Source organism: Physeter macrocephalus, chromosome 19 (genome assembly GCF_002837175.3).
Source record: "Physeter macrocephalus isolate SW-GA chromosome 19, ASM283717v5, whole genome shotgun sequence".
Classification (NCBI taxonomy): Eukaryota; Metazoa; Chordata; class Mammalia; order Artiodactyla; family Physeteridae; genus Physeter; species Physeter macrocephalus.
Genome location: NC_041232.1, coordinates 81,139,336 through 81,160,616, shown reverse-complemented (window position 1 = coordinate 81,160,616; position 21,281 = coordinate 81,139,336). Strand labels below are relative to the sequence as shown.

Sequence of the window (21,281 nt, the reverse complement as noted above, 5' to 3'; positions counted from 1 at the left end):
GGGAGAGGCCACAACAGTGAGAGGCCCGCGTACCGCAAAAAAAAAAAGAAAAAAAAGAAAATCTCGGCCTTTGTACGAAGGTTGCTTTGCAAGTTTGATTATAATTTTACTTAAAAGAAGTGCCAACCTGGAAATCATAGATGATGCATTATGGAAGGCTGGAGATGACATAATTCAAACTGATAGAGTTTTTAGTCACTGATTATTTAAAGAAAAGACATTGGTCCTACACTTGGAAATGAATGAGAGTGCATATTTACTTCTTTTAATTTAAAATAAAATGTTTAAAAGTACATGAGTGTATGTTTCAGTGCAGTTTTTCCATTAACTGATAAATACCAATCCTAATTATTTTGGGAAAAAATCCTCTAATAGAAAAGAATGAAAAAAGGCATAAGCTAACAACAACTGGCTGTCATAATCAAGAAAAAAGGGAAAATGTATTTACAGAAAATTAGAAATGGGAAGAGCAATAACTATGGATCTATGAGAAATCAAAATATGTAGGAGTACTTTGAAATGCTATGAAAATTAACCTGAAGCTCAGATGAAATGGATAATTTTATGGCAAATATATATTACCAAAATTTGTATCAGAAGAGGGAGGAATCCAAAAAAGGGTAACAGTTGTCAAAGAACCTGAGAAAGTTATCCAAGAACTACCATGGCCCTCTCTTCCCTTGGGGAGAAAAAGTGACAAGTCACTATAGATATATGTCCAATACTCACTAAACTACTTCAGGGCATAGCGAGGAAAAAAAAAAAAGGCTCCCAAATTTATTTTTGAAGTCAAAAGAACATTGATACCGAAACTGGACAAAGACAACAAACTCTAAAATACCAAAACACCAATCTCACTTATGAGTACCGAAACAGACATCTTAAACATCAGCAAACATTCAGAGTAGTGGGGGGAAACAATTCGACTAGATAAGGTACATCCCAGGATGGCTGGCATAGCTGTATATTTGTAAATTTATTAGTATAATTTATCATAGATCGAAGAAGCAAAATCATATGAGCATAGCTATAAAGAACAAAAAAGATCTGAAAAAATAACATCAATTTCTGACTTCCCCCAAAAACAGTCTTTGTAAACTAGAAATAGATGGACATTTAACACAATACATATAACAAAATTATGAGCCATAATGAATAATGAAGAAATGCTGAAAGCCAGCAACAAGGATGCCCATTATCAATACTTTAATTAGCATTATTTTTTAACGTATTAGCCAATTAATTAGACAAGAGTAAGAAATAAGTATAAATATTGGAAAGGAGGAGACAAATTGTCATTATTTACAAGTGACATGATTGAATGACTATCTGGAAATACAACAGATGCAGCTGAGAAACTATTAGGGGGGAAAGAAGAAAACTCAGTTAAGTAACTGCTTACAAAATGGATATGTAAAAATCACTAGTAATTCTATATTTTTTAAAAGCTGGTAAGAAAATATAATAAAAGACTAGATTCTACTTGTATAACAGTTTTTAAAAAGATGAAATTAATTTTTTAAATGTCCAGAACTTCATGAAAAACTCTAAAACTCCTCAGAGGATCATAAGAGATCTAAATATATAGAAAGACTTATCTTGTTCTTCAATAAAACAATTCAATTCTGTCAAAATATTAATTCAAGATCCCATGAAAACATCAATGAAGTCTTTGCAAGAAACCTGACAAAATGATAATGAAGTCAACTCTGACGTATAAACGGTGAAAAGAGCAAGGAAAACCCGAAAGGACAAGTGAAGGGGGATGAGCTGCAATGGACGTCAGAACACACAGTGAGCACTTAACCTGGAGAGACAAAGACGAGGAAGTCAAGAAACAGACCAGACACATCGGAAAGGCTCTGTAACTAAGGAGACAGGATGAACTACCGGAGGAAAGGTGGGTCATTAAAGCAACGATGAGAGTAGGCTGGAAAACCATTTGCGAGTGGTGGGGAAAGCAAGACTCTGACTTTATTTCTTGGGTAAAAATAAATTCCAGAAGGGTCAAATACGTAAACAAAATAAATAAATAAATGAAAGCTGAAGGAAACTCTTAAAAAACTTGCACTGCAAGAAAGACTTTCTATGCACAACATAAAACCTTGACTCCATAAAGAAAAAGATGGACAAACGTAACAATGCAAAATGTATAAATTTCTGGATAGCCAAAAAATGGCATAAATAAAGCCAAAAAACAAACTGGAGGAAAACTGCCAACACATGTGACCAAGGATTAATTTCTGTCCCAGAGACCATGCTCTTAGAAATCAGTAAGAGAAAGGCACACAATCCTATAAGCAAACGGGCAAAATATACAAAGGAACAGTTCACACAAAAAGAACGATGGAAGAAAAGAAGTCAAGAAAACGAGAGAAATCAGGCAAGCAAGAGAGGGAAAAAAATGAATTCAAGTGGCCAATCAACACCCTAGAAGATTTTTAACTCATTCACCACAAAGAAATTAAAGGAATTTGGGCGTGATGGGAACTGTTCTACAATGAGATTGTGATGGTGGTTACAGGACGGAATGCATTTGTATAAACTCAACAGACTGTACACTATAAAGGGTGAGTTTCACTGTACGTAAACTATATCAACCTTAAAAATTCACTAAAAAGGAAATTCAAAGCAAAACAAGATAATATCTTTCACCAATGAGTTTGAAAAAACTAAATAACAACGTTGGCAAAGGTATGGGAAACTAGCACTGATAACTAATCGTTGAAGTGCAAATTAGTACAACTTGTGGAGGATTATTTGAAAATATTTATCAAAATTTAAAAATTCACATATGCTTTAACCAATAATTATGCTATTAGGAATTTGTCTTTTGGATCCATATTCATGCCAAAAACAGGAACATATGGAAAACGATGTTCGCTACAGAATTAAAAAAAAAAAACAAACTAATATTACTTGATCATTTACCTAGTAATGGCCTACTACTGGTAAATATAGGCCACATATTGGCCTAATATGTGCCAGGCCTTGGGTTAAGGCTTTGGAATACATTGCGTCTTGTTTAATCCTGATAACCCAGTGAGTTCGGTACTAGGCACAAGAAGTATAGCACAGTGAGAAGCACTCCTCTGAAACCAGAATGCACGAGTTCACATATATCCCAGGTCCACCTTTTATTGGTGTGTTATCTTAGAAATAACAGTATCAATCATGCAAGTTCGTTGTGAGATTTAAATGTGTTCATAAATGTGATGCCCTTAAAAAATGCTGACCACACAGTAAGCTATACAGGTGCTTGCAGCTAAAGGCAGTCGTAACAATAGTAACATTCCCATTGCATAAATGGGGACGCTGAGGCAGAGATCACAGCACTTGCCTAAGATCACAGAACTGATTCTACAGAACGAGTCCACTTAATCACTGCACAAGACTTTTGCTGCATAATTCATTTTGGTAAAAATGTGGAATTAATCTAAATATCAGGGAGCAACAATAAAAATACACATCAAAAATCAGTGGCCTAGTTTAATAAATTATAATCCATCAATACGACAGAATATTATATAAAGAAAAGGGTCTAAGATATATTGTTGGAAAAAGGCAAGTTACAAAATAAAATGCAAATGTGATCCCATTTGTGTATTTATTTATATGCCTAAATATGTATAGTAAATGTCTCAAAGAATATCCAAGTATCAGTGATTACACTTCTAGCGAACAGGAAATGGGATCAGGAAGCCCTACACGCAAGACATACATTTTCTTTTTTGTTTGTTTGTTTGTTTGTTTGTTTTTTTGTGCTAGGCGGGCCTCTCACTGTTGTGGCCTCTCCCGTTGCGGAGCACAGGCTCCGGACGCGCAGGCTCAGCGGCCATGGCTCACGCTCAGCGGCCATGGCTCACGGGCCCAGCCGCTCCGCGGCATGTGGGATCTTCCCGGACCGGGGCACGAACCCGTGTCCCCTGCATCGGCAGGCGGATTCTCAACCACTGCGCCACCAGGGAAGCCCCATACATTTTCTACAATAGATCTTCCTGTAGCAATGGAGCAGGTCTCACTTCACTACAGAACAATGACCACCCTCTCCCCTTACAAAAGAAAATCTGCAGCCTGTGTAAAGGAATGTGTGTCTGTGTGTTTCAGCCACCTGGCGTCATGAAAAGCAGGACTCTGATGCCCTCAGGGTCAAAGGTAAGGTCTCAACAGCTTTCCCTAATCATCCATCTCTCTAAACCTGCTTAAACTGTTCCCAGTTCTCCCCAGCTTCTAACCTCCTGATCCATCTTCCCCTTTGCACCTTGCCTTGTCTCATTCCATACACCGCACTCTCTTCTTTCAGTCTTTTGCTTCCTACTCACAACCCAGCCTCTCCCAGCAGCTCTGACCCCTATGAACACCAGGAATGGACACCTGATCCAGCCAAATCCCTGACATCAAACGACATCAAACATCTCACCACTGAGTTCACCCCATGCAAGGGGGTCTCATCATTCACTACAATTTCTGTATGTTTCCTTAACTATGCCCACCTCTTTGCCTCCCTCTCCTGCAGTAATTATCACTCCAGCTCACATCCTTGTCTGGACACTGATAAAACACTGCACTTCCTTGAAGTATGAGGAGATAGCGGGAAACCACAGTAAAAACTCAGTGATGAAAGATAAAGTCCTTACCCTCCAGGCCCTTAGATTCGAGTAGAGAATTTTTTTTTTTTTTTTTTTTTTTTGCGGTATGCGGGCCTCCCTCTGTTGTGGCCTCTCCCGTCGCGGAGCACAGGCTCCGGACGCGCAGGCTCAGCGGCCATGGCTCACGGGCCCAGCCGCTCCGCGGCATGTGGGATCCTCCCGGACCGGGGCGCGAACCCAGTTCCCCTGCATCGGCAGGCGGACGCGCAACCACTGCGCCACCAGGGAAGCCGTCGAGTAGAGAATTTAAGGAAGCAAGCATTTGCAGAAGGGTTGTATGAGGAACACGTTTAGGATGCGACCATCATTCAGAGAGACCTAACTCACACCAGGAGGGAGAGGGGAGGTGTCCTGCCGCTACTAACACCAGCACGAGCACCACCCACCAGGAGGTTACTATGCACTAAATGCACACCAATCTCCTTGAATCCTCACAAGAACTCTATCTGGAAGGTCCTATCCTCATCTCCATTTTAGAGAAGAGTAAACAAAACCTTAGAATGTTTAACGATTGGCCCAAAGTCACAAAGGAAGTTGCCAAGCCATAGACACAAGAGCTGACCGTTGGCTGGCAGTTTCCTGTCACGTGTCCCTTTATCTGACTGTGTTAACACAACATGGAGCCTGGGAGGACAGAGCCTTGTGGTTTTGAGCGGAGACTCTGCAGCCAACCTGCCCGAGTTCAAATCACAGCCACCACTGCCCAATGATCCTGGGCATCCATGCCTCAGTTTCCTCAACTGAAAAGAGGAATTAAAAAGTATATACCAAGGGGGATCCACTTCTGGCATGATGGAAAGGGACGCTAATAAATCCTCTCTGTAAAAAGCAACGATAAAGCTGGGCCAAACTGTCAAAAGCAACCATTTCAGCATTTTGGAGATAAACTAACAGCATACAACTGAGAAGCTTATTCATAAAAACCAGTGAACATTGGGACTTCATTAAAATTATAGATTTTTGTGTTGCAAAATGCATCACTAAGAGGAAAGAAAAGCCACAGACTGGGAGGAAATATTTGCATACCATATATCTGATAAAGGACTTGTACCCAGAATAAATATATAATGAATTCTTTAAGACTGAATGAAAGACAAATAACCTGTTTTTAAACGGGCAAAAGACTTAAATAAGACCTTTTACCAAAAACATACAAATGGCCAGGAAGCACATGAAAAGGTGCTTAACACTACTGGTCGTGAGGACAATGTAAATCAAAACCACGATGAGATACCACCACCCACCCACTAGAAGGACAAGACCCAGCCTTAGCAAGAATGTAGAGAAACTGGAACCCTCCTACATCACTGGTGGCCACGTAAAATGAGTTGGCTTTTAAACATTTTTCTTTTTTCCTTATTACTGGAAAGAATGATTAAAATGCTTGACTAGATAGACAGAAAACAAAGATTTATGAAAAGGCAGGTAATTTCAGACCCCTAGGAATCACTCCGTATCAGTTTATACAGATCATCTACTTTCTTTTTTCTACAGCTGTATAGTACTTGTGTACTGACGTTTTATTTTTTTGTGGTGTCTTGAAGAACTTAAGTTTCTCACTGTATTTTAGTCGAATTTGTAAGTCTTCCCTCATTGTAGGCCGCTTCTATTGTCTTAAGAAATTCTTCCAACAATGAAAGCATGTATCTCCTGTTATTTCCCATAAAAAAGTATTAAAAGTTCTGCCTTTCACATGTAAGCCCCTGGTTAATACTTGGTTAGTACTGACTTATGGGTGAGGTAGGGATTAATTTGCATTCTTCCACAGGGATAACCAATTGGCTCAACACATTCACAGAAAAATACTGACCCTCATAAGAATCAAAGAAATGCAAATTAAAATAGTAGTGATTTTTCACAAGTCAAATCAGCAAAGATTTTTCTAAATGATGGTATTCCCTACTTAAAAATGTCTTAATATAGTTGTAAAAAATCACTTGGCTATATGTAACTCTTAAAAATATTCATACTCTTTGACCAATAATGCTATTTTTATAAATCTTGAATATGAAAACAAAACATAACAATGTCCCCTGCATTATTATGTAGTGAAAAATAAATTTAAATTTAAAAAACCAGAAACATTCTAATTTCCAACATTATGAGAACCGTAAACAAAATTCTTACACATCTACACAATGGAACTTTAGGGAACCACTAAAATTGATATTTATACAGTTAAAAATAACATGGGGGAAAAGTTCATATTGTTCATTTGTTAAGTGCAAAAACACAGGAAACAAAATCTTATGTAAAGTGTGGCCTTGATTATGTAGAAAGAATAGGGAGGAAAATCAGACCAGAAAGAAATACAGCATAACTGTCAACTGGATCATAGAAGACTTTGTAAATATTATTTTCAATACCTTATTTTCAAAATATTCTATAATAAACATGGAGTGTTTTTATAAGAATAAAGCCTGTAAATTTGTTTGTTCTTAAGGTACTTTTTGAAAGAGAATGGCTGAGTAGATCCATCAGGTCAGAGCAGAACACAAGGTCTTTTCTTGGCTTTCATACATGGCATGATCACCAAACAGAAAAGTAAATCAGTAGATAAGAATATTGCATTATTTTTGTTTTATTACAAACTAGACAGCCCCCTACTCCTCAGCCCACTTAAAATAACTTTTTGCAAATCTGACGTTACTTTTTATTTGGTGTATGAAATAGTCAAAGCTTAAATGCTAAGAGTTAATAACCCCACCAGCTCTTGGATGACCCTCTTCCCTCCTACTTCAGCTTATATGCCATGAATAATCACCATCATTCCCCAGCTCATATTCCCTTCCCCCATTCTCACTCTGAAAAACTCCCCTGGCAAAACCACAACACCCGTTAAACCTGACTCTCCCTGCGCCAGGCCTGCACCCTTACAGGGAATGTGGCTGGAGAAACACGTGACCACTCTGGCTGGTCTCACTTTGCGGTTATCACCATGAACCTCAAATGGAGGCTTAACGCCGCCTGGAAATCAAACCACATTCCCCTGGTCCATTCACCTCTCACTTTCCTTGCCGGCCATGTCACATCTTTCCTCATACCTCCAACACCTGCTCCCCCATCTGCAAGCTCAGCGGATGGCCCAGTGTCCTATTTCACAGAGAAAATTAAGAACTTCAGAAGAAAACTGCAGACTCCAACACCACATCAACCCATATCCATCCTTTGATTATATACATCCACGCACCTTTCTACAGGGCCCCCTCCACTGGTGCACTTGGTCTCCTTCCCCTTCCACAAATTTCCCTCTACTGGATCACTCCTAAAAATGTCACTTCTCATAGATACCAAAAAACTTGTCCTGACCCCACTTTCCCCACAATCTATGTTTCTACCTTTTTAATACCCCCTGCAGCAAAACGCCTTGGGAAAATCATGCATACTTGAGATCTACAAATCCCTTTCTCCCATTTTCTCTTAAACCCAAGCCAGAGACCTACTACACCACCATTACACAGAAACTGCTTTTGCCAAGGTCACTCATAACGTCTCCACTGCACGTCTGGCACCGGCTCTCAGTCCTGATCTTCCACACTCTACCAGCAGCATCTGACACAGCTGGTCACCCCTCAGATACTCAGCCTCTAATCTCTTAATGTTGGGGCACCCTGCACTCAGACCCTGGTCATTCCTTCTCTATCTACATGCACGTCCCTCAGCAACGTCTCCCATCCTCATGCATGGAATAATGATGCGTCATCCACTCCCAAACTTTTATCTCTTTATTTAGCCCAGTTATAGTCAACTCCCCTCCTGACTTTGCTGCTGCGCTATCTTACAGATATCTGAGACTTAGCATGTTCAAAACTAAACTCTGGATTTTTCCCATCCCACCCCCAAACCTGCTCTACCTGCAGTTTTTCCCACTTTCATTTATGGTTACTCGCTTCTTCCAACTGCTCAGATCAAAACCTTCAGAATCACCCATGGCTTTTCTTTCTCTCACTGCACATCCAATAGCTCAGGGGTTCCCAACCTCCAGGCCTCGCACTGATACCGGTCCTCAGCCTCTTAGGAACCGGGCCGCGCAGCAGGGGGTAAGCGGTGGGCGAGTGAGCGAAGCTTCATCTGCCGCTGGCCATCACCGTTGCTCGCGTCACCACCTGAACCATAACACCTCCCACACCGCCAGCCCCAGCCCCGCGTCCGTGGAAAAACTGCCTTCCATGAAGCTGGTCCCTGGTGCCAAAAAGGTTGGGGACCGCTGCAATAAGTCACAAAATCTCAATTCCTATCTTCAAAATATATGCAAAATCCAATCCCTTTGGGGTCCAATCTCCACACTGGACCAAGCTGCTGTCCTACCTTGCCTGCAACACTGCACGGCCTCTTCATTAGTTTCCTGCTTTCCCCTCTGTCCCTGCGCCCACCAGTCTTCTCTCAGCACTGCACTGGCGCTCAGGGAACTGGTACCAGATGCCTGTCACTCTCCTGAGTAACAAAGTCCTTTAACTCTGACCCAGGAGTCTCATGTCTTCTGGCAGCAACCATCAAACTGTTTCTGGCTAACTTGATAGCTTGCAAGGAGGGTAAAATCTCCAACTCCTCACTAAATAACTGAAATGTAGTAAATGTAATAGAATTGCTTTCACTTGTTAGATCCTCTGGATCGTCACACAATAAGCTTTATTTTAAAAAGCAATATGGGGACTTCCCTGGTGGCACAGTGGTTAAGCATCCGCCTGCCAATTCAGTGGACACGGGTTTGAGCCCTGGTCCAGGAAGATCCCACATGCCACGGAGCAACTAAGCCAGTGTGCCACAACTACTGAGCCTGCGCTCTAGAGCCCACGAGCCACAACGACTGAGCCCATGTGCCAAAACTACTGAAGTCTGCGTGCCTAGAGGCCGTGCTCCGCAACAAGAGAAGCCACCACAACTAGAGAAAGCCCACGCACAGCAACAGACCCAACACAGCCAAAAATAAATGTAAAATAAATAAATTTATTTTTTAAAAAAGCAATATGAATATTTGCATGGCTACAAAGGTAGACAGAGACATTTAAACATAATCAGATTAAGAAAAGTAGACTTAAAGTTGCCATATAATTTAAAATTAAGAATGAATTTATAATTACAGCAAAAGCTCTAATAAATTTTCTTTTTTAACATCCTTATTGGAGTATAACTGCTTTACAATGGTGTGTTAGTTTCTGCTTTATAACAAAGTGAATCAGCTATACTTATACATATATCCCCATATCTCCTCCCTCTTGCGTCTCCCTCCCACCCTCCCTATCCCACCCCTCCAGGTGGTCACAAAGCACCGAGCTGATCTCCCCATGCGATGCAGCTGCTTCCCATTAGCTATCTATTTTACATTTGGTAGTGTATATATGTCCATGCCACTCTCTCACTTCATCCCAGCTTACCCTTCCCCATCCCCGTGTCTTCAAGTCCACTTTCTACATCTGCGTCTTTATTCCTGTCCTGCCCCTAGGTTCATCAAAACCATTTTTTTTAAGATTCCATATATATTTGTTAGCAATATGGTATTTGTTTTTCTCTTTCTGACTTACTTCACTCTGTATGACAGACTCTAGGCCTAATAAATTTTCAAGTGATTCAAATCCCACTTTGTGGGCTATATACAAAAATACAATGTAGCACTAAGTTGGCTATGTGACACTGAGTGAGTCTCAGATTCCCCATATAAAATAAAGAAGCTGATCTCTAAAACACATCAAGCTCTAAAATTATCTGATTCAATGAAAACAAAAATATGCAGACTTAGAAATTTAACCTGTAGAGAACTTTTGTGAGCACTTCTAAGTATCTTTTCCTATAACTGTGTTCAACACATTCCTATTAAATTGAATATAAAACAAATGTTCATAAATTCAATCACTTAAACTTAATGGAGCTAGCTTATAAGATTTGATTAATGAAATAAACTCACTCTCAATTTTTTGATTCAGATTTTAACATGTTGTATTTAAAAAGCAGTACAACTATTACCAATTCATTACTGTCTTTTGTATATACATGCTAATTTTTAAAATGTGTACATTTTTACACCTTGCCAGGAACTTTCCAATGTTTTCGCTAAAAACATAGTAAATCCCTAGTCTCACCACTTCCACTGCCTATGAGAAAGTATTAAACTATTGGTTAAACTACGAAGTAGGTAAGATCCTTTGAGAATTTTTTGACAAACTGTTGACAATTAAGTAGGGCCCAAATATCTGTTTGATGTTTATTTTTATTCTGGGACAGGGGTGCTGTACCAAATAGTATAATGATGAAGTTCCTTCTCTACTTTTCTTTCTTCAAAATTTGTTCATACATAAAGTCTCTTAAATATAATGAACTACTAAAGCAAAAATTTTTAACTCCTGATGGCAACATGCACATAAAAATAATTGAAAAGTAAAGCAATTGCTTTGACTGCTTTCAGCCTTTAGGTCTTAACACAAAGCTCCAATTTAAAATGAAATGTGTCAATTATGTGTTCAAATGCTTTTTTATAGAATATGTAAGTTTTTCATTCAATCTGCATTAGAGAATAAGAGATTTTAGTTAAAACAATCTTTTCCTCATTTTATATAAGTATACCTAATAAAGAAAAGCAGATTTGGGGTACAAAAAGTAATCCACAAAAGATTTATTAAATGTATATTAAGAGAGAATGTAAACCACATTCACTGATCATTAGCGATAAAGGGCATCCTGCAGAGCAATAATTATTCAAATGAATGATACAGCCCTATTAAGCAAATATAAAAATCTTACAAAATGGAAAAGATCACACACACTGTAAAATGATAACTTAATTGTCACAAGTAATCACCTATTATAGGCTGCCAAACAGGGGATCTCTTGATGCTTTTAAAATGATCCAACTTAAAAATAATTCATGTTACCCACCACAGATCAGCAGGCATTTCATAAATTAAGTTGCACAAAGTTCAGTGACAGAGGTGTGGCTTCATGACAGCACTAACTGAAAACACACTGAAAACCTTTATTTAAAGAAAAATTAGATTTGGGTTTCCCCCGAAGTAAAAGACTTTAATATTCACTGATCCTAGCAAAACAAACAAAAACTATTAAAAAGAAAAAAACTTTGGATGAGCTTCTAATGAAACATATACTTTTTCATCTCCACACACGCGCACACAAAAACACAAGGACAATGAAAACTGGAAAACAAATGACAACAGAGTCAACTGGCTTACACAAATGAGAGAAAGCTGAGATCTAAGCCTACTGGAAGGGAAGGCAACAGAAACAAGCCTAAGAAAAAATATCGCAAATCTGAAACAAGAGTCAGATGCTATTTATTAAAAAGTGGGGGTAGAACAGTTAGAAAACAAAAACTCCTAAAAACCAAAATAAAAATTCAACAGAAGAAAAACTGAAAAAAATCCTCCCCCCAAAAAAGAACCAGAAAATTAACTGACTTAAGTATTTGAGAAAAGGCTAAAAAAAAATTAATATATCAATCCAGGAGGTCCAACATCCAATAAAAAAAAAAAGAGCTTTAGTCAGGAAAAGAAAGAAAATGAAGGGGAAAGCATTACAAAAGAAAATTTTAAATTTTCCCCTGAACTGAAGAACACAAGTTTACCCATTGAAGAATCCATGGAATGCTCGGTACACCCAAAGAAGAAAAAATAATAATCAGGCACACATCATGGTGAAATTTTAAAATTTAGACAATAACAGAAAGATACTATAAAGCTTCCAGAAAGAGAAAAAATTTACATACAAATGATTGGGAAAGAGATGGCAACTGACACAGTGATCACACTGGAAGCTGGAAGTTAGTGGAGCAACGTCTTCGAAATTCCAGGAGGAAGTCTGCTTCCAACGTGGCACACGTTTGTAGTCAACAACTCTTCTGCGCACACCCACGTTTCCCCGCACCCCTGCAGGGCCATATGACTGGCTCTGGCCAATGGACTATGAACAAGTGACACGCGTCACTTCTGGGCCTAATCTTTAGTGCCAGCTTGTGACCTGTCAGCTCTCTTTTGCACCTGCTGTGGCAACCCGGAGCCATGGGGTGATATGATGGGGAACTGCAGGAAGATGCCAGAGGAGCGCCAGGCCCACAGCAGACTTGGTGAAACCAAGCAATAAGCATTTATTTACGCACTGAGATTTCAGAGTTAATCTGCCATTGCAGCATAACCTATTCTATGCTGACTAAAACAGTAAGCTAGAATTCTATACTGTCAGGCTATAAAGCAAAAATTTAGAACAGACATTTTCTGACATGCAAGGTCTCAAACACGCACGCACGCACGCGCACACACACACACCCCATCACCTTACTAGGAAGCTACTAGGAGGTTAAGCTCCATCACATCAAGGAAGTAAACCAAGAAATCGAAAACAGGTAACCCTACTTAGGAGAGGAGAGAAAAGAATCTCTAGGTTGATGCTATAGCTCGTACTGCTCAGCCTGTTTGGGATACTGTCCTTGCCATCTAGAGCTCTTCCCAAACACCCTCCAAGAGTCAGCTCAACTGTGACATCCTCCATGAAGACAGAAATCCAAATTTCCTGGCTACCAGAAGTAAATGAAAACATCTTGCATCAACAGCAAGAGAAGAGTTGCATTCTAAAATCTGTTAGCAATGTGGTTTGTGACTCGGGCAAATTACGTAACCACGCTTAGTCTCAATTTCCTCGTCATCTGCATAAGGATGAGGTTATCAGAAGGTTCCTTCTAATTCTAAAAGGCAGTAATTCTGCCAATGTACAAAACCACTAAATCCTAATACAATGCTATGTTTGGTACATGCTTACATATTCTGACAGTCAGTGATATGTGGTAATAATGTTATTCCCTAAAAATATATATATATATATATATATATACATACTTTTTACTTTAAAAGCAATGTCAACAGACAAAAATGACTATTGTCAGAGGGATGATGATATTTCCTTTAAAACCCAAACTCAGGTTTAGTAACAAACACCTTCATTATTATAAACATCAAAACAAAAGGAAAATCATACGAAATAACAAGTCTACCAGTAAGAGTTCATCTTACTTTAAAAGTGTGTTAACCCTGTGGCTTCCACCACCCAGTGTGTCACTGGTGTGGCCAGAATAATGTCTATCCCTGTAAGTACAAGAGCAAGCAGCACCGAATAATAGGTGATCTAGAGCACGTGCTGAGTACATCTTTTCTAAAGAGTCCTAAAGAGTAACATTAAAGTCTTAAAATTGTTTTTGATAGAAATTTTATCTAATAGGAGCCATATATTCCTCTGCCTTCTTAAAAGAGACACTTTAAACACAAGTGTGTACATTAAATATAATCTCATGCTGTCTATAGACAGACGCTCTTCACGTGCTCAAATTTACCTGTTGGAAGATTTCAGGACGGCATAGTGACGCTTGCAGGGTTTACTGATGCTCAGGAAACTTCGTCTCCCAGGCCTTCAGAGAGATGTGGTCTTTCCTTCTTTCCTTCTTCTCTACTACTCAAGAGTCGGCTCCCAAGGACAATGGGATAGCCACCGCTCCCCAAACATAGTCTCCAAGTGTGATGCCCTTTTAATAATTTTAAGAAAAAATTTCAGTGTGATGGCTGTTGAGAGTGATAAGACAATATTAAAACAATCAGTAGGAAAACAAGCGCCCAGGGCCTTGCAGGTGGCCACATGCAGTAGCTTTCTGTTCTAGATTTCCCACCAACTGACCGCAGTGACCCAAAGCCAGTCAACCCACCACTGCTTACACTGCACCCATGTGTAATCCTCACAATTCTAGTAGCTGCACCACTAATAATTCTGTAGACTCCCATTCTCCTTCCTCTTTTATTTCCATTTTTCTCGTCTCTTTGGTCTCACACCCTTTCCCCACACGGGGCTTCTTCAACAAGAAAAACCAAGTCTTATGCAGATATTGCTGATTAACCAGAATACTCCTTTTAACTAATCACAGTACATTTTGAACTAATTATTACTGTTAGCACCTGTTACATGCCTGGCACTGAACTCATACATTTTCATGCATTATCTCAAATTATTACACCAATGTTGAGGAAGGCACCATGATTATTTTACAGATAAGACAAATAAGACTTTGATTTTATTTTAAAAACCTACCCTATAAAATCACGGTGCTGAAATTCAAACTTCGATCTGCAACCCTATGAGAGACTGCCTTCACCAGCTGCAGTCAGAGAGTCACCCAGGCCTCTGGCTTGTCTAATTCCTAATGAGTTCTTCCTTCCTGCTTAATTCTGACAATGCCAGAGGTTCCAGACAACTGAAGTTTTACCTTGCTAAGCCCTGTAAGGCAACATCAAGGGAAATGTGCTCTGGGGCCGTTACTCTCCTCACACTTCAGTTAACCGTGCTTCCAGAAGCGACAAGAGGCCTGTGCATCTTCACGACCAGCCAGTGGGGTGTGTAAGTGAATTCAGACACACATCGCGGTTCTACAAGAAGATGTAGTTCTCCCTGTGTGGGGATTTGGGGCCATGTAGTTTCAAGAACTTTGGCCTTAACAGTGATATGATTTATTCAGCTGAACAGATCAACTCAGCCAGGGATAAATAAAAAACACAAAAAACCCAACGGATGTCTAAGATCCAGCCAGCACATCTCTGCCTTTAACGTGCAGACAACCGTGTAAAAGCTACAAGTGCTTTCTGTACACCACGTCCCCACTCAGTGGGCAGGCTCCATGCCATGTGTGAGGGAGACAAAGGAGAAAGACCACAGCCCACGCACTCCACAAGGAACTTAGTAATGAATGTTGTATCAGAAACATACGAATTGATAAAATGGGATTATTGAAGGAGCTGGAAGGAAGGGTGGTCAGGGGAGGCTTCTCTGAGAATGAACCAACCACAGGGGGAGCCACTGAAGAGCAGTCTAGGAAAACTGTCAAAGGGGAGGAAGCCAGAGGCAGCCTGGAATATTGAGGAAGAGAAAGGCTAGACCACACCTTTGTGCTAAGGCGGAGAGAGGGTTGTTCAAAATGCGCTGAAGAACCAGGCAGAAGTCTTGTGGTCGATGGTAAAGAGTTTGGATTTTATTTAAACAAAATATACATGTATTCACAGTAACTCTGACAGATAGATTATCCCCACCTTGGCCCCACATGAGGAATAAGACTCAGAGGGGTTATATAATGGGTTCAAGGTCACAAAGCTAGTAATGTACACTCTTCCCTAAAGATCTAACACCTCTAAAACGTCCTCTGTGTGCAAAAGGAGAATGGAAGTCTTAAATGACTTTATCTAAGTCTGTCTATTCTTCAAACATTAACGAGACCAACGGTCACCCAAAACAAACGTCACAACAAAGTAAAACGTAATGTTTGTATGAATCATCAAAGATGACTCTGAAGTTGGTTTAAGGTAACATGTGCCCTCAGTCCAAAAGCCTTCCCTACTTACTAGCTAAACCAACATGTTGTACAGCATAATAAATTAACCATAAAAATATTAATGACAATTTCACTCTCAATACACTTTAAAACATGGCCCACTGCTGTTTCTCTCTTTCTCTACCTGGACAACTCTTTCAATCAAGCTAGTCATACAAGAAAGTTGCCCCTTTTTGTGACACATACTAATATTATAAATTTCTCCCTTGCAAAAGCAATAATTTTACAAAATCACCCAGGCGCCAGAGATGTGTCATTTCCAAAAGTGGAATAGGTCAGCGATGGGGACAGAGAACTGAAATAGACAATCTTCATTTCCCATAAAATGCAACAAGCAGAAAACAGTAAAAGGTGATCTTTTTAACTCTAGGTCATTTACCTCCCTACCCTTATTAAGTATTAAAATAGACGCATACACACCCATTAGTTATTCGAGATTATAAATAATGTGCGGTATTTGACCTCATACTTCAGTATATTTGTGTGTGTGTGTGTGTGTGTGTGTGTGTGCGTGTGCACCGATCCATTTTGCATGACTGCGTATTTTTAAGCTAGTGATAACGGCAACTGCCACAAATTCAGAAATGGGCATAACAGTTCCCTTTTCTGGAGTATGTTATGACTTTTAAATTAGATCACACAGGCACTTCTATGAGCAAAATAAAAGATAACGTTAGTAACACAAAAGTTTCCTGAAAACTGACCACAATGGAGAAAACTACCAGAGTTTTCTCTGAAGAGTGACATTACCCAACAAGCCAGGCTTAAGAAGATGCTTCCTTCTGTTCCCTAAGAAGAGGGCCATTAAAGGAGCACTCAGGGACTTCCCCGGCTGCACAGTGGTTAAGGCTCTGTGCTCCCAGTGCAGGGGGCCCAGGTTCAACCCCTGGTCACGGAACTAGATCCCGCATGCATGCCACAACTAAGAGTTCACATGCTGCCACTAAGGAGCCCACCTGTTGTAACTAAGACCCGGTGCAACCAAATAGACAAATAATTTTTTTTTTTTTTTAAAGGAGCACTCAGGACCATGAGATGAGTAGGAATCCATTCAGTACAGCTGAGTTTCCCTCCCAGGTCATGGCACAGCCCAGGTTGGCTGCAGCCCAGATCAGTGGCACCCAAACCCTTTCTCTGCCACTCCCTGCAAGGTGCTATGGGGAGGGTGCCAGGTGACACCAAGAGTTTGCCCCTGGGTCCAGCAGAGGCCATGTTTAAGGCCTGCCCATCTTCCCACTAAAAGAAGGGAAAGGGGCAGTGCCACGTACTTCCCATCAATTCAGGAGGTATTTAAAGATCATTAAAAAAAAAAAAGGAAAAAATGTTTCAGAAGAGATGAAGGGAGCTCTAAAAAGGGTAAAGGTTCAGGTGAATAATCTGGGTGATCGTACCCAGACCAGTGGAAAGCACTTGCCAAGTCACAGGTGAGTTCTTCTAAGTGTCCTAGTTAAGCCCAAGGTCAGTGGGCCAGCTTCCCCAAAGGCAACAAGGAAACGTTAGGGACAATGTCGGAACCAGCGGGCTGAGGCCACATATTCTGTTCTGTATATTCTGGAATGGCTTCCGAAACTTACCATATCCATGCTACCTGATGCGGCACTGAGAAATAAATAAGAAAGCATGGGGAACGGATCACAGGCTGTTTTCGGGTTTTCTCTGTGAAACTTGATAAACAACCGCCGTTCATGTTTCTAAACAAAACTGATTCCCCACAGGACTAAATAGTCCACCTAAAATTCATTCATTCAGGTAAGCTTAGATTTTATGTTGTGATATTTGTTAGGTTAACAAAAAAAGTCAGGATAAATGTACACCTACTATGGTTGAGAAAACCTCAGACATTTCATCTTGAAGTAGATAGCAGTTTACTTTTGCTTGAATACACGTATATCTTTATTCCAAGGAACACGGTCCACGAAGAACATATTCGGAAACCATTCACATTATAATTGTGATTACTACGTTTTCCGTCCTCATACCCAGTAAAGCGGCATATCGCCTTTTCCGGGGTAGACGTTCAAGAAACATCTGCTGAACTGAATTCAACATTATATGTTTCATTACCGGAAGCCTGAGCTCTGCCACATATTCCCACCTGGCCCTGACTTCCAAAAAGTACGGATGGCAACCCCAAATTCCACATTCCGACTAAATGTTAAGGTGGCCTACAGACGACCGCACACATTCCAAGTTCTGCGCCAGGACGTGCCCCCGAGAAATGTCACTAGTTCTGACCCAGAATGAACCACAAATGTGTACCTGAAGTTGTCAACACCTGAAGCAAATTGAAAATCAAGGCCCGTTTCGGGGGCGGCTTGACATCTCCAGTCCCCACGCCCGCGAGAGCCCGCGAGGGTCCGGCGGCGCCTCCACGCGCGGAACAGACCAGGGTCTCGGCCCGACGCGACCCCCCGGGGGACGGCACGGGCGCGGCCTGCGGCCCCCAGCCCGCCCTGCGCCCGCCGGCCTCCAGCTCGGGGGTCCGAGCGCGGCCGAGGGGCTGCGGAGCGCGCAGGCCCCACGCCGCCGCCCCAGGCCTTGCCGAGCCCCGGCCTCTCCCCGGCGGACTGCGGGCAACAAAGGCGGCGGCCCGGGCCCGGCGCGCGCGGCGGACGAGAGGCCGAGGGGTCCGGCCGGCGCGCGGCGGAAGCAGGCCTCAGCCCTCCCCGGCCCGGCTTCCCGGACGCCGCTCCCCGCCGGCCCGGCCCCCGCCCGCGGACCCGCGGAGGCGCGCAGGGCCTCACGCCGCCGGGACCCTCGCCGCTCCCCGCCGGGCGGCCTCCCCGGCCCCCTCCGCGCCGGAGCCGCCCCGCCGGCCGGAGGAGAAGGGGCACCGCCGCGGCCGGTTCCCCGGGCCCCCGAGGAGAGGGGGCGGGAAGCCGGGCCCGGACCGGCCGGCGCGCGGCGGAAGCAGGCCTCAGCCCTCCCCGGCCCGGCTTCCCGGACGCCGCTCCCCGCCGGCCCGGCCCCCGCCCGCGGACCCGCGGAGGCGCGCAGGGCCTCACGCCGCCGGGACCCTCGCCGCTCCCCGCCGGGCGGCCTCCCCGGCCCCCTCCGCGCCGGAGCCGCCCCGCCGGCCGGAGGAGAAGGGGCACCGCCGCGGCCGGTTCCCCGGGCCCCCGAGGAGAGGGGGCGGGAAGCCGAGCCCGGACCCAGCCTCCAACTCGGCTCCGCAGACGCTCACCCGGCGGCCGCCCGCTCCGCTTCCTCGCCCAGCGCCGGCGCGACTGCCGCGCTCGGCCCTCCTTCCCGCAACTCCTCCTCCCGCCTCCTTCCTCCTCCTCCTCCTCCTCCTCCAGGAGGGGCGCGCCGGGCGCCGGCCCGAGCTGGAGCCGCAGCCGAGGAGCCGAGCCGGCCGCTCCGCGCCCACCACTCGGCCCGCGGCGCCGGCGGGCGTCGGCGCGGGGGGCGGTCCGGCGGGGGCGGGGGTGGGGGCGTGCGGGGCGGGGCCGGGGGCGCCGCGGGGCCTGGGGGCCGATCCCCAGCTGGAGTCGGACTCCCGGCATCTGCCCCCCCGGCGCGCCCCGCCCGCTGACCCGGCCGCTTGTCCGGTGCTGCCTCTGCCTTTGCAGCCTCCCCTCCTCGGCGGCCGGGCCGACGCGGAAAGGAAGATGTCCTCGGCCGCCGGCCCTGCCCTTGTCCCTGCGGTCGGGCGGCGGCCTCCACGCGGCCGAGGTCCGCTCACCTGGCGCGGTGACCCGGGCCCGGTCCCCGCGGGGAGGGAGGGACGGGCGAGCACGCGCGCCCGAGCAGGGCCAGGGAGGGAAGCCCTTCCCCACACCTTGTCTAGCTTAACCGTAGAATGTGCGTGTTAAAAGAAAACCTATTCCTTCTTTCAAGCCATCTGCTTTTCCGTTTAGTCCTTGTTAGTGGGGTTTTATGCAGGAATAGTTCACTGTTGTTTGCGCCGCCGAATTCCGAGGTAGTGTGAGGTAAAGTTGAGTGTTGGTGACTTGATTCATTTCTTTGGAAACTGGGTGAACCGTCCCAACATACAGCAATAACAGCAAATGGGATTTTTGCCAATGAGAAGCAACAAGAACATTTTTATTTCTCTTTTCATCAAAGAAAAGTGATTAAAGACAAGTATCATTAAAATCTAACTTAAGCTCTTTTCTCTTGTCCGTCATCCTATGTGTGGTTGCATTTGCTCCTCGCCATGTCTTCCTACAAGACTTCAGGATCAAGCGATTCCTGGCCAAGAAACAAAAGCAGAATCGTCCCATTCTCCAGTGGATTCCAATGAAAACTGGTAATAAAATCAGGTACAACTCCAAGAGAAGGCATTGGAGAAGAACCAAGCTGGGTCTATAAGGAGCCTCACATAGGAAGTGGCACACAGTTAAGCTATCAAGGTCAATTGCGTCTTACCGTATCAGAACATCACTAGTGTCTGGAACAGCTGCCTGTGTTTGATGGGAGAAATGGAATGGCTCTCTCCTCTTGATCTTTCCTCACCACTGCTCACTGTGTAGCTCAGTAATATGTGAAACCTTTTGTTGGAAAAAAAAAATCTCACTTAATAATTGTTGGCTTTAAAACTTGTATTTCTTGAATAGTATGGACTTTTTCTTTTTTTTTTTTTTTGCGGTACGCGGGCCTTTCACTGTTGTGGCCCCTCCCGTTGCGGAGCACAGGCTCCGGACGCGCAGGCTCAGCGGCCACGGCTCACGGGCCCAGCCGCTCCGCGGCATGTGGGATCCTCCCGGACTGGGGCACGAACCCGTGTCCCTTGCATCGGCAGGCGGACTCTCAACCACTGCGCCACCAGGGAAGCCCAGGAAAGCCCTGAACCTTTTAAGGAGGAAACAAGGCTAGGGAAAAAAGTCTTAAAGTTGTTCCAAGGTGAATTTGTAGCTGAATTATACCTCAGTTAAGCTGTTAGCTTTAAAAAAGTGCAAGTAGGGCTTCCTTGGTGGCGCAGTGGTTGAGAGTCCGCCTGCCGATGCAGGGGACACGGGTTCGTGCCCCAGTCCGGGAGGATCCCACATGCCGCGGAGCGGCTGGGCCCGTGAGCCGTGGCCGCTGAGCCTGCGCGTCCGGAGCCTGTGCTCCGCAACGGGAGGGGCCACAACAGTGAGAGGCCCGCGTACCGCAAAAAAAAAAAAAAAAAAAAAGTGCAAGTAATTGATCTTAATTCCTATAAATGTTGAATATATAATTCTCATCTAAACACAAAATGATTAATAATTTAAAAATTGGATTGTCAGGTGATTTAATTGGTTTGTATGACTGAATAGTATATATAAGGTTGATGTCATTTGTTA

General features: G+C 43.5%; 1 protein-coding gene and 1 long non-coding RNA gene across 3 annotated transcripts in view; one reads left to right on the top strand and one right to left on the bottom strand.

Moving 5' to 3' along the window:
* The window catches only part of SOCS6 (suppressor of cytokine signaling 6), a 31,567-nt gene extending 12,219 nt beyond the window's left edge, over positions 1-19,348 (bottom strand). Inside the window, exons 1-2 of one of the 2 annotated variants that reach the window (XM_024133953.3) lie at positions 19,199-19,348; positions 13,978-14,166 (exon numbers count right to left, since the gene is read on the bottom strand). The gene's annotated coding sequence lies outside the window, so the exon portion shown is untranslated. Of the gene's footprint in view, positions 1-13,977; positions 14,167-18,273; positions 18,430-19,198 lie in introns of those variants that run through there. The other variant, XM_007117233.4, reaches the window with a different exon arrangement.
* A 131-nt stretch (positions 19,349-19,479) lies between these two features.
* LOC114484390 (uncharacterized) lies at positions 19,480-20,542 on the top strand. The gene is made up of 2 exons (XR_003677236.1): positions 19,480-19,689; positions 20,189-20,542. It is a non-coding gene; the product is annotated as an uncharacterized lncRNA (long non-coding RNA).
* The last annotated feature ends 739 nt before the right edge of the window (positions 20,543-21,281 follow it).